Source organism: Ambystoma mexicanum, chromosome 1q, assembly GCF_040938575.1.
Source record: "Ambystoma mexicanum isolate Mex_15411 chromosome 1q, UKY_AmexF1_1, whole genome shotgun sequence".
NCBI lineage: Eukaryota > Metazoa > Chordata > Amphibia > Caudata > Ambystomatidae > Ambystoma > Ambystoma mexicanum.
The window spans coordinates 117064334-117081637 of record NC_090922.1 but is presented as its reverse complement, the minus strand read 5'-3'; positions in this window follow the sequence as shown (position 1 = coordinate 117081637).

The following is a 17304-nucleotide window of genomic DNA, read 5'->3' as shown; positions in this document are numbered from 1 at the left end:
GGGGAAAGGGCACAGGGTGAGGCAGCCTGTACGCAGCTGGTGGCTAATTACTTCACATAGAAATCACACCCCTGTGGAGTGCACACAGCCCTGGCACATGCCATCTGACAATCAATGATGACTCAATCTGACAATTCTGATGAATTAAGGGACAGTCAACTGTCAGAACCATAGCAGCCTGAGATTTTTCACCTGCAAGTGTCACAATGTGTGCATCCCTACCTACACAAACACCACCAATGCAGTGTCATCAAAATACACACTTCTGTGCTCGACTATCTGGGTGTCACCTACACAAATTATGCTGATGACACCCAGATACTCATCCCCATCACGGGTGATTACACAGTAGATTCAAAAGCCCTAAATGACGTTTACCATGTCATTCAAACTTGGATGGCCCAACATGAGCTCTGTCTCAATGATGACACGACAGAGCTCCTCATCCTAGGTACTCAGCAAAGACTAAACAAGCTGAACCCTATGTTCAGTTCCTTTAACATCGATGGAAATCTAATAAAATTCTTCAAAAATACCAAAAAGCTTGGAATCTACCTCGATTCACCCTCTCCCTTCACAGACAAACAAATGCAGTTGCGACCGCCGCCGCCTATACCTGCAAGCTGATCACAGCATGTCGCCCTTTTCTCTCCACGCACAACTGTACTACCCTCGCTAGGACCCTGGTCATGTCCAAACTGGACTACTGCAATGCATTGTACCAGGGCACTAATCAGGGTGACCTAGACAAGCTCCAGATCATACATAATAATGCCATCAGGGCAGCCCTCAACATCCCCAGATCTGCACACATTTCGGATACCAGGAAGAACCTTCATTGGTTGTCAGTCTCCCAAAGGATCTCACTAAAATCGCTTGCCCTAACCTACAAATGCATGAATAACCGGGCCCCCACCTATCTCTCCTCACGATTCACGCTGTACACCCCAGTTCGCTCTCTTAGATCTACCCTGAACCAGAGCCTACTGATACCTAGATACAAGCTCCAAACAGCTGGCAGATCCAGCTTCCCAGTCCTGGCAGCCAAATTGTGGAACGCTGTCCCCTTGACTATTAGAAACCTCCCCTCCTTCAACCTTTTCAAACATAGAGCCAAATGTTGGCTAGTCACTTCCAATGCCCAAGCTACATTCTGAAAACGTGATGCAATAACTTATGTATGGATGTACTATTCGACAAACTATGTATCGTTGTACTACTTACCTATGCCTATTTCTATGCTATATTTATTGTTCGATATATAATCACTGTTTGCAACCTATGTAACCTTTGCTCTCAAGATATGAGCCTGGTAGCCTCCGGGCCTGGTTTGCGCTATACAAATAAAATAAATACAAATACAAAAATGAATACCCACTTGCTAAATACAACATGAGAACAGTGCCATGTCACCCAACCCCTCCCCGGCACCGCCACACAACACACCATGGCATGTCATGCTATGTGAGAGCAAACAAATTAATCCCCACAACATGACACAAGTGTCACAAACTACAGTGTCCCTAATGGAAACTGGCCACACATGAAATGCTCACAGTAATGCAGGACCAACAACACACATTACCAAATATTTACCAATAATACTAATCACCTACACAACCTCCAACCTACCATAAACATGACAGTACGGATTTAAAAAATTGGTAGTCTCACTACCTGATAATGCCAGCGCTTTGAACACTTCCAACTGTACAGTGTTAGCGCCACGCAAAAGTGTAGGTGCACTGCTTACAACATGGACTCCATTTCCAAAGTAGACCGCCTTGTGAAGACATGAGAAATGGACCTGCAAATTAGGAGGATGAGATGGATGCAGAGGCACATATCAATACACCATGCAGTGTACAATACAACAACAATATGCACTAGGAATGTATACACAGTATTAACTACAGACTGCCCACACATCAAATGGGAGTCCAACGTCACTTTGTAAGTCAATGTCACTTGGGCACACCCTTTGCAAGCCCATGGAAACGGGAAGCAGGAGGGGTGTGTGTCACACAAACCCAAGCATCTAACCCAAATTCAGGACAAGCCTGCATGTGCCCAGCCACAATACAGCGTATGCCCACGGGAGCCACACAAGGCAACACACTGTCCAAAAAATCAAAAATCAAAAATCAAAAATCAAAAATCAAAAATCAAAAATCAAAAATCAAAAATCAAAAATCAAAACTCAAAAATGGCCATGAATGGGCCAGGGGGTGTGGGGGAGGCCACCCAGGAGGTCCGAGGACAGGGTGCACACCAAAACCCACCTGTGTGAATCTTGCGAAAAAAAAACACCTCCATGGGCTCATGGCCTGCACGGCTACCCTATTGTGAGAGATTTGCTGCTGTCGCTCTCCTCACCCTCTGCAGCTGCATCAGGAGGTGGTGGCACTTTGGGAGGCAGCCCACGCAAAGCCCTAGTGTGATCCTCCATGGCACAAAGCATGCGGGTGTGGAGGTTCTGGTTCTGGAGGATAATCGTGCGGAGGTCCCCATGCAACAACTCATGTGATGCCCGGACCTCCTCCCTAGTTGCCTGCATCTCAGCTGAGAGCGTACGTGTGAGCCGCTCCAGCTGCTGTTCTGTCCTCGTGTCAGTTGAAGCCTCAAGCTCAACAAGAGTCACCGTAAACTGACGGAGTTCCACCCTCAGGGCTTCCCTGTGGCCCTGGGACTCAATAGAAATGGCTTCATGCAGAGTCTCGAGTGCCGCCCGCCTGTCCCTGTTGGACGCCAACATGTCCTCCCTGTGTGACTGGCAAATGGAGTCTGTTGCCTGCTGTAGTTGTTCCATCAGCCTTTCTTGGGGGACAATGGAAGTGGCCACCATATCCATGGCCTGAGCCATCATCTCAGATTATGCTGCCTGTTGGTTTGCCATACCGTATATGGATTGCTCCCATGCAGTATTGCCAGGTGGCGTACGACCACCACGTCGGCGGGCACCACACCTGTCTGGGGCAAGGCGAACTGCGCCTTGCTGTGCCGGCACTGCCTGAGGCTGCAGGACTGCATTCCCCCTCTGATCTGGTGGCCCAGGAACAGGATCAGATGTTGCGGAGTGTGACCCTGCATCCGTAACCACCAAAGGCGGACCTACCAAAACTGACATCCCCATTGAGGGTTCTACCCTGGTGCAGGTGGGTTGGACAATACAGAATCCCTCCCAGAAACACTTACCTGCAACCGCACATAAGTCTCATCATCCGAATCGACACCTGAATAGAGCTCGGGAAGGTGCACCCAGAGACACCCCTTGAGATGATGGTCTGCAGCAAGTGTGGGTTCTCACCCACCACCACACCACGTCCCTCACTGGTGCCCGGTCGGGCCTGAGACCCCTCCTGGGTCTGCACTATCTCAACAACCCCAGCAGTATCAAGTGCGTCATCCCCTGCAAAGACATGAAAGGAAAGAAATGGGAACAGGCATTAGCATCATGGCACACAATTAGGGCTGAGAAGCAACAGAAACAGTACTTCATTGACACATGTCCCACATGACTATAACCCTCCCATGCATGCGCCGTCACTGCGTATGAAGGGGAGGCAAATGGCACACATTGATGACACCAAGATGGAAGACCAACACATTTGCTGCATGCTGGCTAGCAGTGCCATCACACATTGGCCTGTGATTGGCATGTCCAATACACATACATGCCACATGCCATCACACAGATGGCATGTACCATAGCCATGTCACACATGTGACAATAGGACTGAGAAATTCCTAGTGAAAGTGGTGGAATGCAAACAATCAGCCTGAATGAACACAGAATAATACGCAACTATGTTGTGGCAAGATGACACTTCAAGGGCAAATGGCGTGAGGTTGGGCTGAATGTCCACTGTTGCCAGAAGGGATACTGCAATACCCAAATCCTGGTGCGCAGAATGTATTGGATGAAGCACATGGGTGACCCAAACCACTCAGGCACACACACCCTCACCTGGCACTCAATCAGAAGCCCTCACACACACACCATGCACATGGATGACACACATATGCATGTGCACTCACCGGACAATGCCTCGTAATCTGGCAGGTCTCCCATGCCTTGGATCTGTTCCTCCGTGACGTAGGTCCCAGCAACATACTCATTTGGGGTGAGTTCTATGTCCTCTGCTGGAGACCCACCTCCAGTCACTAGAGTTGCGGCATGACTTGAGGCCAGCTTTTTCTTTGCCCTGCGCTTCAGGTCATTCCAGCGCTTGTAGCAATCATTAGCTGTGCGCCTCACGAATCCAAGGGCACTTATGAGGTCTGCAATGGTCTACCAGTGTGCCTGACGTTGTGCAGGTGTGGTCTTGCATCCTGCAGTAATCACCATTTCGCTGTCATGTGCGGACACATACTCCACAAGTGCATCAAGTTTGGCCTGATAGAAGCTGGGCTTCCTTGGTGGGCTGGACTGTGTAGCCGTGTCTGGGGCATCAGCCTGTACTGGATGAGCACTCTTCCTCTTCCGCTTGGAAGGTGGTGGGGATCCTGAGTGTCCTACGCCGCTCTGGACACTAGGGGCAGGAGCCCCGGTGGACTGTGGACTAGGAGTGTGGGAATGAACACTCACCATGGGACTTGGTGCAGGCATTAGCTGAAGTGTGATATAGTCAGGGGGAACGTCAGCAGGATGGACTGGGACCGACACTGTCCTGGCTGGGAGACTCAGAGCTGGGGTGAATGGAGCCGCAGCTGCCCCTGCAGCCTCCCCACCCTGCCTACTCGGGGCAGCAGATGACATAGCTGCCCCTGATCCACGTGGCCTGGTGACACCAACGTGCACCGCCACACGTGGCCTAGACCTGCTGACCTGGAAGTCAGCCATGGAGTCACCCTGTGCCAGGTCTGGTGCCACAATGGGCTGGTCCAACAAGGACTGAGCAGGGATGGTGTCAGCCACGTTACCCTCAAGCAGGGGGGGGGCATGTGTGTCCCTGACTGGTCACCCACACATGGGGGGCTAGGGGCACCCTGCAAGTCCTGGCCACGTCCCCTACCTTATCCACCACAGCCACCTCTTGTGGCTCGGCCACCTTTGCCACCCTTACCGCGTGCTCGCCTCCCAACCATGGCACTGATGTTGTTGTGCATATGGGAGTTGCAGTAAACTATTGTCCTGGGCAATTGGGGTCAAAGGGGTAGGGTACTAGATGGAATTCGTACCCTAGTGCTCTAGCAAGGCTCTATGTGACCCCTGGGGGAAGATGACGGGTCACGCAACGCACAGGCACCCCAAAAAAGGGAGATAATGTGCACGCAACCCCTCCTAGACCACGTGCGTGGAAAAATAAACCTGCACTACGCTGTGGCACCCAGAAACACAAAAATGAACGTATGCGTGTCACACACAGCCTAGACTGACCTCTGAAGGGGTACGCAACACACGGGGCAAGCACAGATGTTAAATACGTGCGTGACTCACCGTCTTCCAGGAAAAATTGCGTGAAAAATACGCGCGTGTGCGCGTTGGCAACACCCCCGCCAAAATAAGAATTGTACGCCGTCTGAGGAGACAGGACAACAGAAGAAGTGAACGATGTTTTAGGAAACAGGCCCAGGAAAAAGACAAAAAGGGAAAAAGCTGTCAGAGGTAACAGGGAGTACGAACTTGGAACGCCGTGAAGTAAATCGCGTGTCAACCTACAAGAAGTACAGATTTCACCCACTCGCTCTCCATGAAAAGCACGTACAAGGAAATGGCGTTCTACACGTACCTTTTAAACATGCCCACATGTCCAGCGTCACTTCCACGTCTACGCGCTAAGGCCCTATCCTCCAATTACACGAGCTGACACTCTGACGTGCAGTCATAGGGAAACGCCCGCGCACACACGTCACAGACGCGCATATGCGCGGAGGCCCTTTCCACCAATTGCACGCTATGACACTCTGACGTGCTTATTTTTTCTACCCGCCATGGAAAACGCACATGCGCGTAACGTCATAGATGCGCCTACACGCTGGGGGCCTTTGGGCCAATGAATTTGCGTACGTGTGCTGACGCGCTTATGCGCTAAGGCCCTTTCCTCGAATTACACGCAGACGTGCTTGATTTTCACGTGCCAAATCACTCCGTATCAAGCTGGCCACGCGTAAGCACACGGAAGACCACGTTCCTGCCCAGAAGGCCGAATTACTGCCCCCAGAGCCCCGAGTACGCTCCCACTGCCATCTGCTGCTGCCTGATTGCCTACTGCCCACTTGCCCTGCCATTTGCTGCCTGCACATCAGCCAGGGGTGCTGTTGCTGTGACCACCCCTGCTGGACCCGAAGACTCCCGACTGGGATTCCATCGCTCCACAGACCAGCCCCAGGACCCAGTTGCCCACCCACTCCTGCCTTTGGGGTTGTCATGTCGGGCACTGCAACATATGGTACCACTGGCAACCCCCGGCCAGAGAGGCAGAGGGGCACCAGCTTCACTGCCACCGAAGTTGGTGTCCTGGTGGAGAAAGTCCTGGGGCAGTATGATGCCCTCTTCGGAAGTTTGCGCGCTGACAAGGAAGGACGGACTCGGATCTGAACGGACATCGTGACTGCCATCAACGCGGAAGGGGTAGCAGTCCGACTATTCCATCATGTCAAGAAGCCCTGGGAGGACTTCAGGTCCAGGACCCTCAACAAGGCCCGGCGCCTCTTGAAGGCAGCGAATTCTAAGGGGCGCCCAGGCCACTTGTCGGACGATCAGATGAGGGTCCTGGAACGCATATCCCCAGCGCTCCACGTCAAGGTCCTTGAGAGGCAGACCCGTCTGGAGTCGAGCGTAAGTGCACATGCATCATGATTGTAAGCTGTGCCTGTGGTGGTGTGCCAATAGTGTGCAGGTTGCACGTGTTTTTATGGGGCCAAGTATGGGGGGGGTGTACAGGGCCGTGAGGCTAACACATGCGAGAGCTCTCATGTGTGAGACATGGATGGTGCTTGTGTGTGTAGGCTTGCATGCCAAATGCAGATGTGTGGGCACACATGTTTGGATGAATGTGTATGTAAGTAGGCATGTTCGTGATGTCACACATGGATGTTGGCTTCAGCTGCATGTATCAGAACTGTGTACATGTGCATGTGTGTGTATTTGACAAGGGTGCAACAGTGATGCAACATGGATGCATGTGACAGCGGGATGTGGAAGCCTGATTGGCAGATGGGACATGGATGCCAATCTGAACACTGCGACAGTTGGACGAGGTGTACATATGCATGCAAGTGTGGTGGTGTGTGTGCATGTGTAGTGCACTCCCTGTGTTGCATGTGATGTCTGGCTCACCTTTGCCTGCTCATGCTGTTGTATGTGTATGGATGGTGCTGGCTGTTGCAATATGGCTGTGTATGGCTCATGTGTGCGAGTTGAAATGACATGTGTGTTGGCGAATGTGATGCCATGTCTGAGGTTTCAAAATGCCACTCATGTACAACTGTCATGTGTGTATGTGTCCATTGTACAGTGCCCTGATGCCTGTGTTTTATTTCTCCCTGTCTGCAGCGTCAACTGATGAAGAGGGCGGAGAAGGTGCTGTGGAGCACAGCGTCAGGGATCGCACCACCAGCCGGAGACGCAAGGCCCGGCTCCCCTCCCAGGTTGTCATCTCATCGGGGAGTGAGGAGTCCGGTGCCGCGTCCCAGGCCGCAGCTGCCGGGGGGAGGTCCAAGAGGCGGAGGTCGGAGTTGGACTCCTCGGCAGCAGAAGGGGCAGCTAGGACCCCACAGGGCCCAACGGGGGAAGATGGCACGGAGTCATCCAGATTGGTGGGGTGTTTGGTGGAGGAGGAGGCCGTGCAAGTGACAGAGACGGGGTCTGGAGGTGGGGATTCTACTGGTGCTAGTGGTGCAGTGCAGGACCAGGGGCAGGAGGCAGCACAGGCCGCCGCGTAGGTACCTGTGTGCAATCCTGTCCCTGATCCTGTCACTGCATCATTTTGCACCAGCAGGGATGCCTATGTCCAGACCCGTTTTCAGGCAGGGGATGAGCTTACAACAACTGGCCTTCCTCTGCCTGCGGACATGGCTATCCAGGTATGGGTTGAGCCTGTCCTGACTGGTGTGGCGTTGCGTCAACGGGCCATGTGAGGTGACCTGCAGTCTTTTCATGAGGAGACTGCACGTCATCTCGAATGGCTCGTTGACCGCGTCGGCCTACTTGGACAGGTCACCCAGGCCGGATTCCTCCGTTTGCTGGAGCTTGTTCCGACCCCCTCCTCAACTGAACACCCTATGCGCCAGTCGTCCTCCGTGCCATCTTTCCACCCATTTGTCACCTGGGTGCCCTGTGGAGCTGCCTCTGACGGTGCGGTCAGGCTGGTGGAGGACACATCCCTGCCACAGTCGGGAGTCGGACGTCCAGCAGCGGTGGCCACATCAACGACTGCACCCCAGCCGGTGGAGGATGTGCAGGCAGCAGGAGCCAGGGCACGGGCACAGGCACAGCAGCAACGAGGTGGGAGCCAGGATGGCTCGGGGCCTTCGAAATCAGAGGGGCAGGCATCGGCCGGAGGGCAGTAGGACCCAGGACCGGAAGTGTCTTCCGTGTGGCAGCGGTTGGGCCACGCCATAGATGCGGAGCGGCAGTGGGCGGAAGAGGCACGCTCACGATGGTCAGGGAGGAGAACTCCATGCGGAGGGCCCTGAGGTGGGGCGAGTGCCTCGAGGTAATCCGCAGGGAGTTGGAGGAGAACATGTCGTCGGCCCTCGGGGCCATGGAGGAGGACCGCCTCCGGGACATTGAGCAAGAGTTCGATGATGCACTGGGCCGGAACATCCCGAAGTGAGCCGTCAGACTAGCCCGCTGCCCTTATAAATAGTTATGTAGTTAGTATTAGGTTTCCTTTAGTTTTTTTTTTTTTTTTTTGGACCTTTTGGACAATGGACCACATTTTTTTATATATTTTTTTTATTAGGTAGTATTATTAGATAGGTTTCATTTCTTCTGTTGGGATCATGGACCCTGGATTGGTTAAGCTGTATATAGTTGACTGTTGGATTTTATTTTTTTGTTTGGAATTTACCCATGGAGCAATGGTTTTCGATTGTGATTTTCCTTTGGATTTACTTTTTTGAACTGTGACTTTGGACACCTTTCCTTTGGATTATGATTTGTGGTTTTACATTATTTTACGGACATGCTGCTTTTTGTTTTTAATTCCCATTGATGTTTATTTTTGAATCCATTTATGTTGCTTTTAATACATTTTCTTCAACAAACTTCAATGTATAGTAGCATCTCATTGGTTTCGTGCATGTCATGATATGGGTTTTGACATTCACTGACACCCATTGTGTGTATGTGAGGGACATGTGTTTATTTACCTACTTGCCATTGGGGTTGTATCATGTAATTGGCATTTCTAAGTGGGTGGATGCAATACTTGGGTGGGTGTTTGGCATGTGGAGGCAGCCCATAAGGGCCAGGGATCTAGATTCTAATGACGTGTTGGCTGGGGGACATGAGTCGGGGCCTGGTGGAGGGTGCCCCTGCACTACGGGGGGGTGGGGGTGCTGGGAGACATGAGTGGGGGCATGGTGGAGGGTGCCCTGCACTGCTGGGGGGTGGGGGTGCTGTGAGACATGAGTAGGGGCCTGGTAGAGGGTGCCCTGCACTGCTGGGGGGTGGGGGTGCTGGGAGACATGAGTGGGGGCCTGGTGGAGGGTGCCCTGCACTGCTGGGGGGTGGGGGTGCTGTGAGACATGAGTAGGGGCCTGGTAGAGGGTGCCCTGCACTGCGGGGGGTGGGGGTGCTGGGAGACATGAGTGGGGGCATGGTGGAGGGTGCCCTGCACTGCTGGGGGGTGGGGGTGCTGTGAGACATGAGTAGGGGCCTGGTAGAGGGTGCCCTGCACTGCGGGGGGTGGGGGTGCTGGGAGACATGAGTTGGACATGAGTGGGGGCCTGGTGGAGGGTGCCCCTGCACTGCTGGGGGGCAGGGGCGCAGGGAGACATGAGTGGGGGCCTGGTGGAGGGTGCCCCTGGATGCTGGGGGGGGGCAGGGGCACATGAGTTGGACATGAGTGGGGGCCTGCTGGCAGGTGCCCCACAGTGCTGGGGGGTGAGGGTGCTGGGAGACATGCGTTGTTGATCAGTAGTGCAAGGTGACATGTGGCTGGGATGGGGGGCATGCCCATGGTGGATGGGCTGCCTGCGGGACATGAGCAGGGGTGCAGGGTAGTCCCCTGTGGTGTGGGCTGCCTGCAGGGGCCGTGGAGGGTGTAGAGGGAACACCTGGGAGGACCCACGCGGCCAATTTACGTGTAGTACTCCCTGCACACCCCTGAAATACACGTACCCTGCTGGATTTGCGTGTGATACTTCCCGCGCACCCCTGGAATACACGTACCCAGGCTGATCGCGTGTGGAACTTCCCGCGCACCCCTGAAAGACACGTACCCTGCTGAATTTGCGTGTGAAACTTCACGCGCACCCCTGAAATACACGTGCCCTGATGGAATCGTGTGTGAAATTTCCTGCGCACCCCTGAAATACACGTACCCTACTGAATTTGCGTGTGATACTTCCCGCGCACCCCTGGAATACACGTACCCAGGACAATCGCGTGTGGAACTTCCCGCGCACCCCTGAAATACACGTACCCAGGACGATCGCGTGTGAAACTTCCAGCGCACCCCTGGAACACACGTACCCAGGACAATCGCGTGGGGAACTTCCCGCGCACCCCTGAAATACACGTTCCCCGCTTGGCGTTTGCTGTTTGGCAGCCCTGTGAACTTGTCCAGGGTTAGCGCAGCCATTTGCGATGAATTGGGGATTTTTATGGCTTTTCCTTGCGCGAGGGCGTTCTTGGGGGCGTAACTGGCGCTGCTGCAGGGTCGCTGCCCCACTCTGCGCCACGGCTGGTTTTGGAGGTTAAAATCCATGAATACGCTGTGCGATGAAATGGATTTTATCGCACGCGGCTGGCGCAGTGTATCGCACGGGGACACTGTGCGCCAGCCGCGTGCGCCACTTTTGTGCGAAATTCTATGAATTACCCTGTTAATTTCATCCATTATACTACATCATTAGTTTAACATGTTCTGCCTTAGTGTAGCCTTAGCATGTCCATTGGAGCCGACCTGGACCCAACTCATTCACATTTGTTGACTACTTCTTCATATGAGTGAGTGTTCGCAACTGAGAACAAGTGCCTATACCTTTGTTAATTTTGCCTTCATATACCTCCAAGCAAACCCAAGAGAACGTGCGCATTCACATTAATTAAATATCTGTTCAACTCTAATCCTGTAGATTACATGAAACATGCACATTCACCTTGGTTAAATATTAGTTCAAAATATCATGTGGATTACATGAGAAAGTGCGCATTCACCTGAGGTACTCAAATATTTAAATAAGTTGGGGAAATCACATGGAAACGTGCGCATTCACCTTGGTTAAATATTTGTTCAATATATCATGTGGATTACATAAGAAAGTGCACATTCACCTGAGGTACTCAATATTTAATTTGGAGCGGGCCATAACTGCCCCTTACACCAATAGTACTCGGACTACCCTACAGGGGTATCTCCCTCTCTCCTAGCTACCTCGAGCTACCCAGTTATGATACCAGTCCCAAATCCCCGCCCTATGTACACCATGGAGCGGGGTTCCTAAGACGAAATATCTCTGTGGGGATTTATAAAGTACCTGTCCCTCCCAGGACGGGTGAAGAGTTAGATAAGGGTCCCCCTACACAAGCCTTGGCCCGAAAGGGCTGCGTTTAGATTTGTGAGGAACACTTAATGTGCCACCGCGGTCTCACCCCCGCTGGGCACCTCTGCGCTTTCTTGCCACTGTCTCTAAAAGTAGGCCCAGCCTCCTGCAGCCGGAGAGCTGGTGAACTTACAATTTCCTCTCTCAGTCCCGTGGTATGGGGCTGAAGAAAGCATATAGTCGTCCGGGCACGCCTATGCCCATGGGTAATCTGGCAGCCCGCACTCGCTGGGCCCGGGATCCCGTTCTCCGTGTTTCGCTTTCCTACCTGTTTCCTTATACTACACTTGCTCACAGCCTCTCTCTCTCCCTCAGTAATGGACACCAGCCGGCAGAATCACATGGCAAGGGTGCCCTCTGGCACTCTCTTTCGACCCCGGGTGGGGGATAGAGTCTGGTTTCTGTCCAGCGGACTGCCTGATACCCAGAGGAATCTTCTCTGGGACCAGAGGGCCTGGGTGCCCTACACGGTAGCCTCAAGCTACTTTCCCCGTTTGTCTCAGATCTCCTCTTCCTCTCATCGATTCCCTCCAGCCCTTATGAAACATGGGGACCCTCCAACTCAAACCGCCAGCAGGGGTGCCCGCTCCTGTCCTGAGGTAAACATACCTCAGATACAACCATGCTCCACCTGCTGGTGGAAACTACCATTATGATTCTACACCTCTCTCAGCGCGCCAAAACAACAACAGAAGCTCTCATAGGAAACGTGCCGTGAAACGAAAGTATACACACAATTTACAGTCATAACAAAGTGACACATATTACATGCTAAAAAAACAAAACAGGACATGTGGTTTCCCACAACGTTGCATACAAGGGTAGGGATTGTTGCAGCATTGCCTTTTATGTAGTAGCACAAAAGAGACTATTATTTGATATTTATTCGCACCCGGCAAAGGCAGTCTGACCAAGCTGCTCATCGGGCTCGATTCACTCCCGGGCATGATTTTGCATTTGCCGCCTGCTGTGGAGAACAAAGGACATCAACAAAAATGGCTGCACCTACAAAAATCGAAAATGCACTAGGTCCCTTTTTGTATGACAGCAGCCATTTTTCAACATGTTTTCAATGGCCGCCGTCATCTGAAAATGATGTCTTTGGTGGTTTTAAAACTTTGTAAACTTTTTTTTTTCATTCCGACAGGTGATATGCTCGCGCTGAGCACATCTCCCATCGGAATAATAAACAAAAGAATTATCCGCACCCCGGGATTGTGCTTGCCTTAGCTCTGGATGGCGGGCCATTAAAGGCTATGTCCGCCCTCCAGTCAGCATTCAAATAATGGTCATGTCAAGCAGAACAATACAACTTAATGCATGAGGAGAAAACAGACAGCAATGAAAGAAAGAAAACAAACACAGACCCAACAGATCAGCCCAGAAAAAACATTATTCTTTAAGAAAATACAGTAATCATTTTATTATTGTTTCAACAGTGAGTAAAAAAATACATATTAAATCTACATGAGACCATGCATTAAGTTGTATTGTTCCGCTTGACATGATCATTGTTTGAATATTGTTTGCAGCTTCCCCTCTGTCAGCGATGAAGGGGTTACCCATCTTTTGTTCTACCGCCCTCCAGTCAGGGCATGAAAGCTACATTAAATATTTTCAGTCACATCTTAACAATTGTGGTGAATGAATCGTTGTATAGACATTAAGAAACAAATTACATTTAAAAAGAGCCAGATAATACAAATCACCACCTGCAACAGGTCTCTAAAACCAAAAGCGCAACAGAGATAAGCTAAAGAAAATATGACAGAACCAGAAAGGCATGTAACACCATAGGGTTAATTGGTTTTCAGTCCTGCTGCCCTCAAAATCTGGACCAGCACAATTAGCACTCAAGGCCATCATCCTGGTATTTTTTTATTTTATGGGAAATTGCCTTTCGGCGACTCATGTACACATTTCCATAAACAAAAAAAACTGTAAACAAGAGAGCCGGGGCAGGAAATAGCAAAGGGAGTAAGCCCCTTTACTATTTCCAATTGGTATGCTAAGAATATGTTGGACGGCGAGCCAGATAGCAGACATGTATGATATCATATCATATCATATCATATCATATCATATGCCATTCATAACGCCCCTGTACACAAGTGTTTCTAGATATACTAAGGCATGACAAGACAAGGTGGGGAAGACTGAGAGAGGACAAGACAAATGATCTTACTAGGCCTTGTGTCATTCAGATTGTAAAAGTGCAACAGTGCAATAGTGCAGGGGGAAGTACCAGGGAGGAAGAAGGGGAAGTGCATTCAGGGCAGCAATGCTTTGAGTGAGTGCAGTCATTGCAGTGCGGCTGAGGGTAAGTGCAAGGAGGCAGGGGGCCGAGGTAAGTGGGGAGAGGTGGGAGCAGGAGGTGGATGTGCGTTTCGGTGGTTGGATTTGTGAGACGGGAAGTAGTGCTAGGGATAATGCCATAGTTCCTGGACATCTGATTGGCTGGTGCCCCTTCTGTGTGGGCTAATATAATGTAGGCCACCTTCTCATCTGGCAGCACTGTAGCAGGGTGTTGAGAGGCAGATGAATATGTCATCCATAGCTTCTGCCCCTCCCCTAGCTCAATATCGCACAAGTGAGAAACGTTATTCACTGAGGCAACCGTACAGCTCTTATCCCAGACGGATACAGCAATACACAGAGACCATTTAAACCATAGATGGCAAAAGAAGAAACTAACGTAACAAACGCATGCTTTAGACATGAATTACACAGGCACTCCACATGAAGAAATGCAGACACTTGGTAAAATGTACATTTATACATTAAGAATATTAACACAGAATCCACAAAACATGAAAAATATTAACATGCCTAATGTATAAGGCGAATGCAACGTAAACGACACGCGAATATAGCTTACTAACATAGTAACAAGATTGTATTTTTTTTTTATTGTGACTTTTTAGTTTTACATTGTTACACTTTTATCACATTTAGTCACAAATTCCTCCATCCAAATAGGAAACAGAAAGTTCAGAGTTTCAACATATCAGTTGCTCAATCCATCATCAGCTATTACCTGAGTATTGGCCTCCTCCTCCTTTTTTTAAGGATATTGGGCCTCATTACGACCCAGGCGAGGACCATGGTGCTAATAGCACCATGGTCCATGCCGGTAATTTACCGACTCCGCCATGGAGAAAAGGGGAATTACCACCCCATTACAAGGTTGGCGGGGCGGTAATTCCCCCTTCCTCCATGGCCCTTCCCCATTCCCATTTTTGCCCCATAGGGCTCAATGGGAATGGGGAAGGCGCTAAGTACGGTGCCGCAAATTGCAGCACCGTACTTCGCACCAAGGTCCCTTTGCGGGTCCCTACTTTAACGGCTGGTAAAACCAGCCGTTAAGGTCGGGTCCTGCAAAGGGACCTCGTAATTAGGCGCTAATAGGTTAACTGCGCCACAGCCTTTTACGGCGCTGTTAACCCATTAGCGCCTGGGTCGTAATGAGGCCCATTGTCTAAAAATGTTATGCCCTGGCATGTGAACTTGTGGTTGTGTCCTTGTAAGAAATAATCCCACCATTCCTCCTTACTTTTTGCTGTCGAAGGTAACATATGGGCATGAAGCATTTGTTGTATCATTTTCTCTTCTGCGCCACATTCCAGTAAAAGGTGGAATGTTGTTTCCATTTGGTTTTCACTTTGGCAAAATCTACACTTTCCATCATTAACCCCTCTTTTGCCTGTCCAATTCTTATAATCATTAGTTGGATACACATCCAACCTGATTTTCATTAGTCTTTCTCTATGATGGCTAGAGGGGAATTTAGATAGATATTCAGGCATAGCGTTTCTTTTCCGATGTTCATTTGCCATATTCCCGCAGTTTTTAAGGCCCATTTTTGCCTCTCTTGTCAAAATCCAGTCAGCTCTCAGGAGTTTCTCTTTCACACGATTTGGATTAGTTGTCCATTTGTTCAAAGATGATTCCAGATCTACAAGAATGTTAAGCCATTCATTTTTCCAATTGTTTAAAAGGGAAGCAGTTTTTCCTTTTCCATTTTCCAACAATATTCTATAACCTTATGCCGGTTTTACTTCACTTATTTTCCTCAGTAAACTTCATGATTTCCATTTCATCATTACGTCCAGGGACTCCAGGCATAGTTCGGCTCTTATTGCAACCATTGGAACATTTTTTGGCAGTTTTAGTATAGTCTTCCAAAAGATGCTTTCTAGTTTTGGCCAGATATCATACTTTAAGTTCACCCCGGCTTCACTTCCATATGATAATGATGGAACGACTTTCTGGGAGTAAAACATTCTTACTGGAATTAAGGACAATTTTCAGAATCTTCCATTTATGATGCTATCCTGCGAGCTTAGCATCTTTGCTTTTGAGAATAGTTCTTCTTCCCACTTATTTTCGACGCTAGAGGTATTAAACCTTACTCCTAGGTAACGAATCTCGGAAACTGTGTCCAATTGGTCACCCCCAATTTGCCATTAAAGTTTTTTTATTAATGGTTTTCTGCATCCTCCAATTGTGACGATTTTTGATTTATCCTTGTTTATTACCAGGTTATTAGATGTCATGTATGTAAGTTGTTTAACAGACGCTGCCGTCCTATTCTTGTTTCATCAATTATTACTATGTCATCGGCATAGCAAATTATTGCCACTTCCTGTTCGTTCAGCTTTGGAGGAAAATGTCTTATATTTGTTGTTATTTTAGGAATACCCTCAATATATAGCTTAAAAAGAGTTGCAGCCAGCGGGCACCCTTGTTTTACTCCTTTTTTTATTGCAATTTCTGTTGTCAGAGCTCCTTTGTTGTCCAATCGGATTTGGATTGGTGTGTTTTGATGTAGTGCTCTTATTTGATTCAGAATATCTTCAGGGCACATCCACTTTTTCAATTTATCCCATAGTTTACTCCTATGTACCATGTCGAATGCTTGACTAAGATCTACGAATGCGAAGTGCACTTCTCTGTTAGATTTTAGAGCCTTCGTTTTAAGCATAGTTAGAATAAAGAGATTCAAATCCGTGCTGGTTCTCTTGGTGAATCCCGATTGTCCTGGGTCAATGATGTTGTTTTTATCTGCCCAGCAGCGGCAGATATCTTCCCTATTATTGCTAATAGGGATATGGGACGGTAATACTTCAGATCGTCCTGTTTCCCTATTTTATAAATTGGGACAGTGATACTTTTGTTCCACACTCTCTGGGATTTTCTTTTGACTCACAATCTGCTTAAATAAGTTGTTAATCATTATCGCCCAATTTTTGGGATCTTTTTTCAGATTAATATTGGAAAGACCGTTGGGTCCAGCCACAGGGGAACTTTTCCCAAGATTGTAATAGGGCAGCCATCTTCGTTAATATAGAAGCCACAGCATGCTCTTACTTATACAGAAGGCCTCAAGACTTCAAAAGAACTCAAAACGTTGAAAACACAAAAATACAGATCTGTGCAGAGTCTAGACAGTAGCTAGCAACCAAAGCCAATTTTACAAAGAAATATGGGAGGATAGTCATGTTGAAAAGAAGGCACAAAATGGTAAATCCCAAGATCCAAGCTATACTCCCATATTAACTAAAGTTTATAAAAAGCGTAATCAGC